The sequence below is a fragment of the Canis lupus genome, chromosome 4 (genome assembly GCF_011100685.1).
Source record: "Canis lupus familiaris isolate Mischka breed German Shepherd chromosome 4, alternate assembly UU_Cfam_GSD_1.0, whole genome shotgun sequence".
Classification (NCBI taxonomy): domain Eukaryota; kingdom Metazoa; phylum Chordata; class Mammalia; order Carnivora; family Canidae; genus Canis; species Canis lupus.
In genome coordinates, this window is record NC_049225.1 from 80,689,143 (window position 1) to 80,705,168 (window position 16,026).

Genomic DNA, 16,026 nt, shown 5'->3' on the forward strand with positions numbered 1-16,026 from the left:
CTGCAGTACTGATCCTGACTGAAAATATGCCAGCATTAAACATATGGTACCTAAGCTTTCATTTAGAGTCCATACTGTTTTCCAATTCTTCACCTCCAAAGAAGCCATACCGTTAACTTGTAGTTCTAGGAGGCCTCTCCAAATTATCCTCACATTTGTATCTATACTTTTCACTATTAATTAATTTCAGATGACTGTCATATTCCCCTCCCTAGCTTGTAAAATCATCTATTTAGTAGAAGCTAGCTATGTCCTTACACTAAACAAATACTGATTGAATAGTGACTAACTACTTTATCCATCTTTTTGAGTTAGCATGATTAAAATTTTCAGTTAATTATTCATCTTTCCACAAGAGCTAATCTTCATTCCTGTCTTATGGCATCCCCAACCTACCATGCATTATTTAATTTTCTCCAAGGCCACATAAATAAACCTCTAATAAATCTCTTGGATTATACTTATCACTCTCCCATTAACATGCATTGTGCCTAAGCAATAGGGCAGATATTTCCATGAAGAGGATCCAAAGGTAATATTCTCACCTTACAGCTTTCAACCTCCTTTCACATTATCATTTTGTTTCACCTCCACAGAAATGAAGATTATTATTCCTATCTGTATTCTGCAAAAGAAAAAATCTTACTTTTTAAAAGTACCTACTTCCAAACACATACTTATTTTTAAGGCATTTCTTTACTCTTATAATAATGTGTGAATCTAATATAGTAACTCACGTATTCCTTTGAATATTTTGATCACTTATTTTGCTAAATCTTTTCATCAAGATATTAAGTATGAATGATGGCTTCTTTGTTTTCTTTTAAATGATAATAGATTTTTTGGTAATCTTTGTCAATATGAAAAGTTTAACTAGGTTAAAGTCCAATCCAAGTAATTAAGGGACATCACTTTGGGAGTAATTAAAAGATAACTCACGTTAATTCTGAAACCAAACCACTGAAGTCTGTAACTTAATAAGTGTCCACTTTTATAGCTACATAAGGTGCTAATTATTTAGAGATTTAACAACACTAGATCATGTCAAATTCCTCAACGGTTACAGAATCTTGGGAAATAAGTTAGGGAAATCCTTTTAACTTTAGTATGACTGTGCTCTATACTAAGAGTCAAATTGGAGTCTAGAAACCAATGAGTTAGTGTAATGCCAAAAGAACATAAAGATAGGTTCTGTAAATTTCCCATGAGAGACGATTCATTATTTTGAAGATGTCAGATTTAGATTGAGTTAGTTCTAGTTTCTCTTTATCCCTCACTTGTCAGTATATGTGAGAAGTAAGTTTTTCTGGACTGATACTCCTCTCTAATGTCCATCTTTTGCTCTCAGTTCTTAGGGCTTTGAATATTCATGCACCTATTTTTGCAAGGAAATGATGGCATAATCTTTAAATAGTAATATTCTCTGAATAATTATTCAGTAAGTAATCATCTAATATTATTCACAACTGTATACATATATTTGTAAGGGAAACAATAATATTTTGAAATCTTGTCTGAGGCACCTCAACACATTAAAAGTGAATCATTTTATGTGTTAAGCCTACATTTGTTTACAATTTCAGTTTTTATTTCATTGTATTAAGGATATTTATTGTGCTCATTATCTTCTTTCCCTAGGATTTTTGTTCTATTTCTGTCAAAAATGCTATTGGGATTTTGATAGGGATAGTACTGTATCTGTAGATAATTTTTGGTAGTATGGACATTTTAATAATATTAAGTCCTCCCATCTATGAACATGGATGTCTTCCTATTCGTGTCCTCTTCAATTTCTTTCATTGAAATTTTGTAATTTTCAGTATACAAGTCTTTCAGTTCCTTGGTTAAGTTTATTCCTAAGTATTTTATTTTTTTGGATGCTATTGTAAATGGAATTGTTTTCTTAATAATTTTTAGGTTAAGGTCATAGTATATGGAAATGTAACTGATTTCTGTATGTTGATTTTTGCATCTTACAAATTTATTGAATTTGTTTATTAGTTCAAATAATATTTTTGTGGAATTTTTAATGCTTTCTACATATAACATCATGTTACCTGTAAACATGCAATTTTACTTCTTCCTTCCTAATACAGATGCCTTTTATTTCTCTTTCTAATTTAGTTGCTCTGGCTAGGACTTCCAGGACTACACTGAATAGAAGTGGTGAGAGTGGGCATCCTAGCCTTGTTCTTGATCTTAGAGAACAAGCTTTCAGTTTTTCAGCAATTGAGTATGACATCAACTGTGTACTGTCTCATATATATATATATGTTGACAGTTTTTCTCACAAAAGAGTGCTAAATTTTGTCAAATGCTTTTTCTACATCTATTGAGATGACTGTGTCTTTTATCCTATATTCTATTACATGGCATATTGTATTATTTGATTTGCCTATGTTGAACCATCCTTGTATCCCAGGGGTAAACATCACTTTGTCATGATGTATGGTCCTTTAATGCACTGGTGAATTTGATTTGCTAATTTGGAATCACAAAAGAAAGGTGAAGCAAGCTTGAGGAAAAAAGAACAAAGCTAGAGCTATCATATTTTCTGATTTCAAAATATATCATAAAGCTACAATAATTAAAACAGCATGGCAGTGGAATAAAAACAAACATATAAACCAATGAACAGAATAGAATATAGAAAAAACTCATGAATATATGGCTTACCAATTGTTGACAAGAATACCAAGAATACATAATGAGGAAAAGGAGTGTCTTCCCTACTGCTGTTGGAAAAACTCCACATCCACATGCAAAAGAATGTAATTGGGTCCTTATATTACACCATACCCAAAAATCAACTGAAAATGGATTAAAGATTTAAATTAAGACCTGAAACTATAAAATTCCTAGAATGTTATCCGTTAAAATTTATCAAGAAAACTTCATGACATGGGTCCTGGCAAAGATTTCTTGGATACAACATCAAAGGCAAAAGACCAAAAGCAAAAATAGACAACTGAAAGTATGTCAACTAAAAAGCTACTGCACAGCACAAGAAACAATCAAGAGTAAAAAAGAAAACCCTACAAAATAGAAGAAAATATCTGCAAACTATATATCTGACAAGAGATTAATCTCCAGGGGCACCTGGGTGGTTTAGTCAATAAAGCATCTACCTTCAGCTCAGGTCATGATCTCAGGGTCCTGGGATCAAGTCCCACATCGGGCTCCCTGCTCAGTGGAGCATCTGCTTCTCCCTCTCCCTCTGCCCCTCCACCCTGGTTGTGTTCTCTCTCTCTCTCATGCTGTCTCTCTCTCTCTCTCTTTCTTTCTTTCTCAAATAAATAAAATCTTAAAAAAAAAGAAATTAATCTCCAAAATACATAGTTAACATCTACAACTTAATATCATAAAAAACAGTAGCTCTATTTTTAAAATGTGCTAAGGACATAAAGAGACATTTAACCAAAGAATGCATATAAATGACCACAGTGTGTGAAATGTACTAAATATGGCTAGTCATCAGAGAAGTGCAAATCTTAACAATGAAACACCACTTCCCACTTGTTAAAATGGCGAAAGAAAGGAAGAAAGACAGAGTTGGTGAGGGAATAAAGAAAATGGAACATTTTTACACTGTTGGTAGGAATGAAAAATGGTACAGCTATGGTGAAAATTAGTATGGAGGTTCCTCAAAAATAAAAAATAAAACTATCATATTATCTAGCACCCATTTCTGGGATATATTCCAAAAAAAATTGTAATCAGAATCTCTAAGAGTTATCTGCACTCTCACATTCATTAAAGTATTATTCACAGTAGCCAAAATACTGAAACACTAAATGCCATCAGCAGATGAATAAAGAAAAAGCGATACACACATACCATGGAATATAAATCAGACTTTAAAAAGAAGGAAATCCTGCCATATATGATAACATGAATGAATTTGGAGGATTATTATGCCAAGTGAAATAAGCCACTCACAAGACAAATTCGGAAAAACTGCTCTTACCATAAGTGATCTAAAATTTTCCAACTCACAAAAACAGAGTTAGAGCAATGGTTTGCAACAGGTGGGGAAGGAGGGAATGGGCAGATGCTGTTCAACAGGTATCTAGATATGCAAAATGAGTAAGTTATAGGTGTCTGCTGTACAACACTATGTATACAGTCAACAATACTGTACTGTACAGTTAAAATTTGTCAAGAGAGTATATCTCATGTAAAGTATTCTCTTCCTAACAACAGAAGTCATCCATGCCTAGCCCAGAACAAAGACAGAATGTTATCCATTAAAATTTATGAAAGAATATGGTTTTAGCAGTTAGTGGTTTTTGGTACCACCAAACATAAGTACTTATCCTAAATTTCACATTTGCTAAAATATAAATCACACTGAAATACCAGTTAATCAATTAAGGTGTGTTTCAGAAAGGAGCAGCAGTATGGAAATTAGGCCAATCCTGAGGAAGTTAAAGTTACAGAATAAAAATTGAACAAGGCCACCTGTTTCCTAAAGTTACAGAATAAAAATTGAACAAGGCCACCTGTTTCCTAGAAGTAGCTGAAGCTAATTTCTAAAGGAGTCCTCCATGTTCTCACTTACGCTTTTATAATTGAGGCTGTTGATCCAAATTATGTCCAAGAATCTTTCCCAGATGATAGTTTTAGTTTTCTAGAAAACTGTTTGTATAATTCATCCTCATATGTTTTTAATCAACATAAAAGTCATTTAAAAATCTATATTGAATTGAGTTTGCTGAACCGAATATGGATCATATGAAATCTCTGTCATAATGGAATGTGTTTAGAAACTTTAAATGTTTCTCCTCAACAAGTCCACCATTGAAAGAGCATGCACCTGGGACTATGGAAATGTGTGTTTAAACCACAGCTTTGCTACTTGTCTGTCAATGTATTATACTGAACAGCTTACCCTTCTGAGACTTAGGATTTTATCTCTAAACTAGAGAAAAGAAGGAATACATTTTACAGGTACTCAGAAGACCGCAGTATTGTACATGAAATATCAGAATAGAATTTATGTTATAAATGATTACAAAAATTAATTATCTGGGTCCTGAATGTATAGAGGCTCCCTGAAGACTGAACCCTTATAAAATGAAATTATTTGGTTTGGATTAAGAAATTCTATCTCAATAACCTTAAAAGCTATAAGAATATCTATGCCAGACAATCTTACCTGTGTTAATAATACTATCTTACGAGTAGCTATATGGAATAAAATCAGGAAAAACAGCAAATCACCAAATATAGCTCATCTCCTCACAGCATGCACTCCCCACTACAATCTGGTTTATTCACTATCCAGAGCCTTCAGGGAGTTTGCTTTTTATGCTATATTCAGAATTTATAGTTGTTATCTGCAAGGTCTATCTGATAAGACCTTACTCAGCCCTCACTGGGGATAGAAGTTCCACCGATCTCTTCTTAAAATGTAAATGTGATCATTCTTAAAAGACACGTTGTTCTTAAACTAAAGCTCGAAGTATTAGATTTGCCTGATTCTTAATAATTCTAATACAGCAGAGGCTTTTGCTTCCCCCCTGAATTTCTCAACATGATTCATTTATGCTGGCCTTCTGCCTTCTTGTAATCTCCTTCTATCTCTCTGTCTGAGGCTTTCGTGTATGTAGTTCAATTTATAAGAATGCCTTCACCTTTCTTCTCCACCTAACTGCTTTGTTGAAATGTCTTTTCCTCAGAAAAGTCAACATTGTTCTCCCATTCAGATTAGGATCCATTCAAAATTTCCTTCACAGCACTTTACAGTTTTTCCTCAAACTTGTTTGGTTTTTTAGCTAACCCCTTATATTTACATTTAGGTATGGTCAATCACTGCAAGGAATGTATTTATTATATGTAGTTGCTCTTACTTAGTAAAAGCATAATAAATATTTGTGAAATGAATGAATGATTGAATCTTAAATAAGACTACATGATTTTACTTCATGTGCTAATTTGCTTAATCATTACATATGGTTTGGTTTTATATTTCAACATTACTTTTAATACATTAATGCACTTAAAGAACTTTGGGTAAAATGACTTATCAAAGCTATCCTTCTGGCTACCTTTCCCCTGAAAGACACTGAAATAAAATAAAGGTTTGGGGTGTATTCTATACTCTCATATTTTAACATTCTACTTCTATAGAAACTTAGGGCAAAATTAAATAATTACTTAAGTATAATTTAAGTAAAATAAGGCTGGTTTAATTTATCAGTAAATTTGGGAGAATAAGATCATTTTTATTTCAGTATCACATTTTTTAAAAAGTTATCAAATTTTCAAGTATGTTATAGGAAATTAATTTTATTTTTTAAAGATTTTATTTATTTATTCATGAGAGACACAATGTGAGGGAGAGAGAGGGAGAGGCAGAGACATAGGCAGAGGGAGAAGCAGGCTCCTCAAGGAACCCAATGTGGGACTCGATCCCGGGATCTCAGGATCACGCCCTGAGCACCCAGATACTCAACCACTGAGCACCGAGGTGTCCCGGAAATTAATTTTAAACACATTGACTCTACTTAAGACTAGAGCTTTATCTAAAAGAAATAAAAATACAATATGTAAATAGTATATTACATTGCTATAAACTTATGAAATATTCTGATGAAATTGTTTTCAGATTTAATTTTAGTTAATTGATCTTTATATGTATTTTCTACAAAGTAACATAGATAGATCTAAGTAACAGCTTCTCTGTGTATCAATATATAGTATATATAAAATATATAAAGTGAATTCTCCATTCTGTTCTTTGATAAAGCCATTATCCTAGACTCGTGCATTATGTGGAATTGGGAGTTTTGTGTAAGATTCCTCTGTTCCCATAGTACCCTGTGCTTCAACCTCTCATTAAAATTCTCAATTCCATTCTATTAAGTTCCTATCCTGACTCATTTCCTTGTAGAGTATGTTCTACTTGAGGATAAGAACAGACTTTTATTTCACTTACCTTAAAATCTAATACTTTCATTGTTACAACAACTGATATCAGGTTTTATAGGCAAAATGATTTAAGATGAGAGGGATAAAAAGGTTTACAGGAGTTAGAATACCCTCCAGACATCTATGAAAGCATGAGATTGGAGGCTCTATTGAATGTGGGTAAGAAGTAAACACAAAAATCTGAGAGCAATTTCTCATGCAACCAGGAAAACACTGAAGCAAATATGATTGCTTTAATGATGTGAGAGGATATGAAATCTAACAACAGATGGACCCTCCTTGTCTCAACACTCCACTCTGCTTATTGACTTACTTTACTGACACTGTGAGGAAGTACACACCAATCTTCTTCAGAAGTAGATGATCACAACAGACAAAGGAATAAAATATAATAAACCTTGCATTTTAAGCCAGATAATATCCACAATTATGACATAAATTATATAAAAGCACATGGAAGTCAGCAGAATAAGTTTCCTCACTTATTTCCAGATGGAAAATTTTGGAGGAGAAAAGTCTAAGATAAATGTAAAGGCAGAAATTAAAAGTTGCTGGAGAGGAATTTGGGAAAGATGACACTGAGACCACACAGAAGCATTTTTTTTCAAACAATGAATTTTTTACAGAACAAAAAGGGAAAATCCAAAATGCCTATACAACATTTACAACAAAACTAAGTGAAATATTATTACAGCCTTCTGCCCTCTCCCTAAAGAATGAGCACATGTTGATAAACTGTCAACACACACAAGATGTGCATTACAACGACATTTGTGGACTAAAGAAGAAAACATACAGATGGAATCTGGTGAACTTGAGAAAAGGAAAATGTTAGGATAGCCAGTAAATATTCACTAAAAAGCAGGTGAAAACGAGGAGGTTTACCTTTTCCAATGCTATGTGAATCCAAGAGAATCACAAAAGAACTGAAGGAAGTAGACACTTGTGACACCTTAGAAGTCTTAAATCTGACCCCACTAGGCTCCTCTCTATACAGAAGGAAAGAGGAGATCCAGACCAAATGGGGTCAAGTAACAAACCCAGAAAAATCTGAGCACACAAGCAAAAATATTTTTGAAAACTACACAAACTATAAGTAGGAAACTCTGTGACATCAGAAAAATGTCCTGAACCTTAATCCATTCTAAAAGTTGGAAAATCTAATTTCAAATGGAAATCAGGAACATAATACCGATGTAAAATCTTAAAGTACTAGAAAAGGAGTAAAAGAATTACCTCCCTACAAACAATAAAAGTATGCCAGAAAGATGGTCACACAAAAATGATTTCAAAGATTAGCAGTCTCTCAAAATTAGTAAAAATAAGAAAACAGCAAAAACATTAAAGTACAACACAAATCAGAATTAGTTAAGCTCAGAATGAAATGACAAAAAGAAGTAGATACAAAGAAAATCATTTTAAAAATGAAGATGAACTAAAAGTAACAAAAGAGCAAATAGAAATAAGAGGGGGAAACAAAGAGGAAAACAAAAAAATTCAAAATGAATAGAGAAGCTTTTAGCAAGTAGATGATATTGACTGGATATTCCTTCCTACCTTAAACAAACAGGAACAGAAGAAATACATACAAAACTACATTTTTCAGTGCATTGGACAACAGGCAAAAGACATTCCTGAAAGATGAGAAATGCATGGGATAAGCCCTACGAGTGGTCTAGCCTCATACCTTGAGGGCTTCTAGAATTCAGTACAGAAGGGAACCAGCATAGACAACAGCAGACTCCCACAGCTGAAGAGATGAAATTAAGAATGGCACTGTGTTGCACAGCCAATTTCTGTAACTTGTTCGCCTTTTATTGTATCCCCAACCTCCATCCCCCAGCAACCATCATTATGTTATCTGCCTCTATAAGTTCGACTATTTGATATACCTCACATAAGAATCACAGGTGTGTACATATATCCGTCTCATCAAAACCCATATGATATATGTGAAATTTTCTGTATATCAATAATGCCTCAATAAAGGTGGAACAAGAGGAGCCAATCTGATAAACTAAAGAGAGAGAGAGAGAGCGCGCGAGCGCTGGAACACCAGGGAAACTAGTCTCACAAAATAAGAGAAACAAAGGTGCACAAAGAGAACCCCTAAAGACATGCAAAGGGTGTTCAAATTCTGATCAGCAAATGTGGAAATGACTGAAGGCTGGGTAAATAACTATCTTAAAGAGCTGGAACTATATAGAAGAATGAGAATAGGGCTAAGGATAGTGCTGATTCCCCACAACCTTACTAGCAGACTTCAAATTTCCTATGTCACTGAGTATTCACAGTGGTGAGGAATTAGCCAGACTCAATGTTTAACCATAGGCCCCATCTAACATACCCAAAATATGTATGTACATAATAACACAGTTTCAAAATGAACTAAACAGAGAACCAAAAGTTGAACAAACTGAAAAAAAAATAGACAAATCAACAATAATACTGAGGAATTTTAACATCCTTCTCTCATGCTTAATACAACCACAGATATTCCATTAAGTCAGCAAAGGAAGAGTAGACCTGAATAGCACCATCAACCAGTATGACCTAGCAGGCATATATAAAATACTCCATAAAAGAATACATATTTTTCCAAAGGCCACTGAATATTAATCAACACTGATCATGCTCTGAGCCACAAAGCATGTCTTAATGAATTTAACAGATTTCATGTAATATGAGATATGATCCTTGAGACTAATGGAATTAACTTAGAAATCAATAACATAAACATATCTCAAAATGCCCTAACACGTGGACAGTAAATACACACTTTCAACCAAATCAATGGGCAAAAAAATCAATCAAAAGAGAAGGATGTTTTGGAAAGTAACTAAAATGAAAGCACAACATACCAAAATGTGTGAGATGCACTAAAACAGTCCTTGGGGTGTCCTACAGCACTGAATACTTATATTCAAAATAAAGTTCTCGAATCATTGACAGGAAATCAGAAAAGAAAACTTTTATTTTAAACAAATCTATCATTCAAGTTAATCTTTTTTTAATAATAAATTTATTTTTTATTGGTGTTCAATTTGCCAACATACAGAATAACACCCAGTGCTCATCCTGTCAAGTGCCCCCCTCAGTGCCCGTCACCCATTCACCCCCACCCCCCGCCCTCCTCCCCTTCCACCATCCCTAGTTCGTTTCCCAGAGTTAGGAGTCTTCATGTTCTGTCTCCCTTTCTGATATTCCCCACCCATTTATTCTCCCTTCCCTTCTATTCCCTTTCACTATAATTTATATTCCCCCAAATGAATGAGACCATATAATGTTTGTCCTTCTCCGATTGACTTAATTCACTCAGCATAATCCCCTCCAGTTCCATCCACGTCGAAGCAAATGGTGGGTATTTGTCGTTTCTAATGCTTGAGTAATATTCCATTGTATACATAAACCACATCTTCTTTATCCATTCATCTTTCGATGGACACCGAGGCTCCTTCCAAAGTTTGGCTATTGTGGACATCGCTGCTAGAAACATCGGGGTGCAGGTGTCCCTGGCCTTTCATTGCATCTGCATCTTTGGGGTAAATCCTCAGCAGTGCAATTGTTGGGTCATAGGGCAGCTCTATTTTTAACTCTTTGAGGAACCTCCACACAGTTTTCCAGAGTGGCTGCACCAGTTCACATTCCCACCAACAGTGTAAGAGGGTTCCCTTTTCTCCACATCCTCTCCAACATTTGTGGTTTCCTGTCTTGTTAATTTTCCCTATTCTCACTGGGGTGAGGTGGTATCTCATTGTGGTTTTGATTTGTATTTCCTTGATGACAAGGGATGCAGAGCATTTTCTCATGTGAGTGTTGGCCATGTCTATGTCTTCCTCTGTGAGATTTCTGTTCATGTCTTTTGCCCATTTCACGATTGGATTGTTTGTTTCTTTGGTGTTGAGTTTAATAAGTTCTTTATAGATCTTGGAAACTAGCCCTTTATCTGATACGTCATTTGCAAATATCTTCTCCCATTCTGTAGGTTGTCTTTTAGTTTTGTTGTACATAGTACTAGAAGTCCTAGCCTCAATAATCAGACAACAAAAAGACATTAAAGGCATTCAAATTGGCAAAGAAGAAGTCAAACTCTCCCTCTTCGCCGATGACATGATACTCTAAATAGAAAACCCAAAAGACTCCACCCCAAGATTGCTAGAACTCATACAGCAATTTGGCAGTGTGGCAGGATACAAAATCAATGCCCAGAAGTCAGTGGCATTTCTATACACTAACAATGAGACTGAAGAAAGAGAAATTAAGGAGTCAATCCCATTTACAACTGTACCCAAAAGCATAAGATACCTAGGAATAAACCTCACCAAAGAGGTAAAGGATCTATACCCTAAAAACTATAGAACACTTCTGAAAGAAATTGAGGAAGACACAAGGAGATGGAAAAATATTCCATGCTCATGGATTGGCAGAATTAATATTGTGAAAATGTCAATGTTACCCAGGGCAATATACACGTTTAATGCAATCCCTATCAAAATACCATGGACATTTCTTCAGAGAGTTAGAACAAATTATTTTAAGATTTGTGTGGAATCTGAAAAGACCTTGGATAGCCAGGGGAATTTTTAAAAAGAAAACCATAGCTGGGGGAATCACAATGCCAGATTTCAGGTTGTACTACAAAGCTGTGGTCATCAAGACAGTGTGGTACTGGCACAAAAACAGACATATAGATGAATGGAACAGAACAGAGAATCCAGAAGTGGACTCTCAACTTTATGGTCAACTAATATTCGATAAAGGAGGAAAGACTATCCATTAGAAGAAAGACAGTCTCTTCAATAAATGGTGCTGGGAAAATTGGACATCCACATGCAGAAGAAAGAAACTAGACCACTCTCTTGCACCATACACAAAGATAAACTCAAAATGGATGAAAGATCTAAATGTGAGACAAGATTCCATCAAAATCCTAGAGGAGAACACAGGCAACACCCTTTTTGAACTCGGCCACAGTAACTTCTTGCAGGATACATCCACGTAGCCAAAAGAAACAAAAGCAAAAATGAACTATTGGGACTTCATAAAGATAAGAAGCTTTTCACAGCAAAGGATACAGTCAACATTCAAGTTAATCTAATAGACATTTGTAAAACACCACCCCAAAGGAGTTTGGAATACACACTCAAACACACATAAAGCACTTACCGAGAAGACCATATTGCAACCCATAAAATAGACTTTGATAAATTTAAAATAATTTAGGAAGATAAACTATGTTTTCTGATCCCTATGGAAAAACATTAGAAATCAACAACAGGTGGTAGGAACGCAAACTGGGGCAACCACTGTGGAAAACAGTATGGAGGTTCCTCAAAAATTGAAAAACAGAACTACCCTATGATCCAGGAATCACACTACTGGGTATTTACCCCCCCCCAAAAAAAAATGCAAAGACATGAACTTAAAGGGACACATACATATTTACGTTTATAGCAGCATTACGTACCATAGCCAAATTACCAAAGCATCCTGAGTGTTCATCAATAAATGAATAAAGATGTGGGGTGTGTACGTGTGTGTGTGTGTGTGTGTGTGTGTGTGTGTACTTACTTACTTACTTATTTATTGAAATATAGCTCAGCCATAAAAAGAATGAAATCTTGCTATTTACAATGACATGGATAGAACTAGAGTATAATGCTGAGCAAAAGAAGTCAGCCAGAGAAAGACAAATACCATATGATTTCACTCATACATGGAATTTAAGAAACAAAACAAGCAAGCAAGTGGGAAAAAAAGAGAAAAATCAAGAAATAGACTCTTAACTATAGAGAACAAACTGATGGTTCCCAGAGGGAACACTTACACTTAAAGAGTACACTTACCATGATGGAAAAAATAATAATAAAATGATAATTTTTTAAAATATAATGACAATTTTCCATATGTTTTGGTTAGCCATTTTTCCAAGCACTTATAACAATTTCATGGTCGTTTTCTGGACTTCTATTTGTTTCCCGACTCTTTTCCACACAGCTCCAAAAAAAACAAAAATATTGCCACAAACTTTAGGTTTCTGCTACCTCAGCACCCCACTGCCAGATATCAATTTTTGGATAAGTTAGCTTTATCTGTTTACCAAGCCAAGTCAAAATTCTATAGCATTAAACACATTTACTACTTATGAAACTTTGGGTTGGCTGGGGTCAGATGATCTAGGATCAGCCTAGGATGGAGACTCTGCTTCAAGCTACGGATTACCTGGGTTTGTCTCTTCTTTGATTCTGGATGCAAGTGTACTCCAAATGTGTATAATGTGAGGCTCAGACTGGGGTCCAGGGAACATCTCGGTGGAAAGTTCTGTCAAAGACCAAGACATTAAAATACAAATGGAAATATACAAGCATTCTTAAAGTCTAGCATCTTGACCAGCCCATCTTCATCAAAAGCTAACAGGTGATCATGGGATACTTTGGACAACTTGTGCCAAGGAACCAGCAGACAAGAAAGTAAAGCATCATTTAGGAAGGGTTAACTGATAGAGATCATTAACTAGACTTAAGGCTGCTGTTACACATTGCAGGCAGGGGGAAATATGTTTGGTACCATTCTGGTTACCTGGAATGTTAATATTCAGTTGTCCCACTTTGATGTCAAAAGATAAGTACAGTAATCTTAGCCTAGCAATGGTTAGAACCCTAAGCAGAAGTTCAGGGTCACACTACCAGTGAAGGTACTGACACCAGGAAAGATGTTTGTTAAGGTGTGGGAATTCTAGAATAGATAGTAGAGAATGGGTATGAGGAGAACTTCTAAGAACATATTTAAGAATATGAACAGCATAGGGGGAAAATCGCCCTATATTTATGAAATAAATTGAATTTGTAGTTAAAAACTATGTTTCAAAGAGAATTTCTGATTCAAATGGCTTCACAGTGAATGCTAGCAAATATTTACAGAAGGAGTAATAAAAATTCTACAGAAATCTTTCACAAATGTGAGGAGGCCATCTATTTCCTAACTTATTCTATGAGCATAGCCATAAACCAGACAAAGACATTATAAGAAAAAAAAAATATATATTATATCCTTCATGAACATGTAAGCAAAAATTCTAAACAAAAATTTAGGTAGTCAAATCCAGCAACATATAAAAATGGTAGTAAATATATTATGACCAAGTGGAGTTTATGTCATAAATATAAGTTTGGTCCAACATTTAAAACGCCATCAATATATTTGCCATATTAAAATGTTTTTAAAAGGGAAAAAGATACAATCATCCTCACAGATTCAGGAAAAAAATTAACAAAATCAAACATCCATTTCTGATAAATATTCTAAGCACAGTAGGAATAGAAGGAAACTTCCTTAATCCAGTAAAGGGTTCCTAAAAAATCTACAGCTTATCTATTTTTTAATGATTGAAGATTGCATCTTTCTCCCAATATCAGGAATAAGACAAGAATGTGTGTTGTTAGCATCCCCGTTAACACTATACTGAACAAAATAGTGCAAATGAGTAAGAAAAAGAAAGACTATTACAACCAGATTGGAAAGAAAGGAGAAAAATTGTTTCTATTTATAGAGGAAAAACCATGAATGTAGAAAAATCTGATAAAATTAACAAAAATTTGAAGTAATACAAGAATTTAGTATGGTTGCAGAAAACAAGATCAATATATGGAGAGCAACCGTATTTTTATATATTACCTAAGAAATTCAAAATATATAAGAGATATATCTGACAAAAATGTGAAAATTTTTCTGACAGTCTTTCAGGGAAAACTACAAAATACTGCTCAGAAACTTAAAGAAGACCAAAATAAATGGAGATGTGTCTTATCATAATGGATCAGAACACTCAAGAGTGTTGTTAATTCTCCCATAACTTATCTATATGGATTTGATAAAACCAGCCAAAATCCCAGCTGCTTTCTTTGTAGAAATTGACAAGCTGACTCTAAAAGGCATATGAAAATACAAAAGACACAAAACTACAAACAACTTTGAAAAAGATGAACTACACTACTTGATCTTAAGACATTATGAAACAGAAATATTTAAGGCTGGTACTGGAGTACGTATCCAAATTCATCAACAAAATATGGATTTCAGAAACAGAAATGGATAGAGAATTGATTTTCAACAAATACATAAAGTCAATTCAGTGTAAAATGGATAGAAAATATTTTCATCAAAGAGAGCTGCAACTTTCAGGATACTCATATGTAGTAAGATTAACTGTGTTCCATACTTAGCCTAACACTATATACAAAATTGAACTCAAATGTATCATAGACTTAAATGTAAAATCTAAAACTGTAAAACTTTTAGAAGATACCTTTAGGAGAAAACTCTTGTACATTTGAGTAAACAATGATTTCTCAGACAAAACACCAAGAAAAATGGCCCCCAAAAGACCAATTTGATTACTGGGCTGATCATAATTAAAAACAAAATGAAAAGAACAAACCCACAGATTTGAGGAAAATATTTACAAATCATACATGATAGAAGACTTGTATCCATACTATATAAAGTATTCTCAGAGGTGCCTGGGTGGCTCATCAGCTAAGCATCTGACTCTTGATTTCAGCTCAGGTCATGATCTCAGGGTCATGAGATTAAGCCCCACTAGGCTCTGCACTCAATGTACAGGGTCTGCTTCTCTCCCTCTCCATCTTCCCCTCCCCACCACTTGTGAATGTGTTCTCTCACTCTCTTGCTCTCTCTAAAATTAATAAATAAAATCTTAAAAAAAGAATTCTAAAAACTCAATAAAAAATAACCAAATGAAATAGACAAAATATGTATTCTAGACATGATTATCAAAGAAAACATATAGATGACAAGGGAGCACACACAAAGGTGCTACACATCATTTGTCATCAATGACATAAAAGGAAAACTAAGTCAAAATCCCCTCCAGGGCAGCCCCGGTGGCGCAGCGGTTTAGCGCCGCCTGCAGCCCAGGTCATGATCCTGGAGACCCGGGATCAAGTCCCACGTAAGGCACTCTGTGTGGTGCCTGCTTCTCCCTCTGCCTGTGTCTCTGCCTCACTCTCTCTCTCTCTCTGTGTCTCTATGAATAAATAAAATAATAAAAAAAAAGCCCCTCCAAAGTCACTG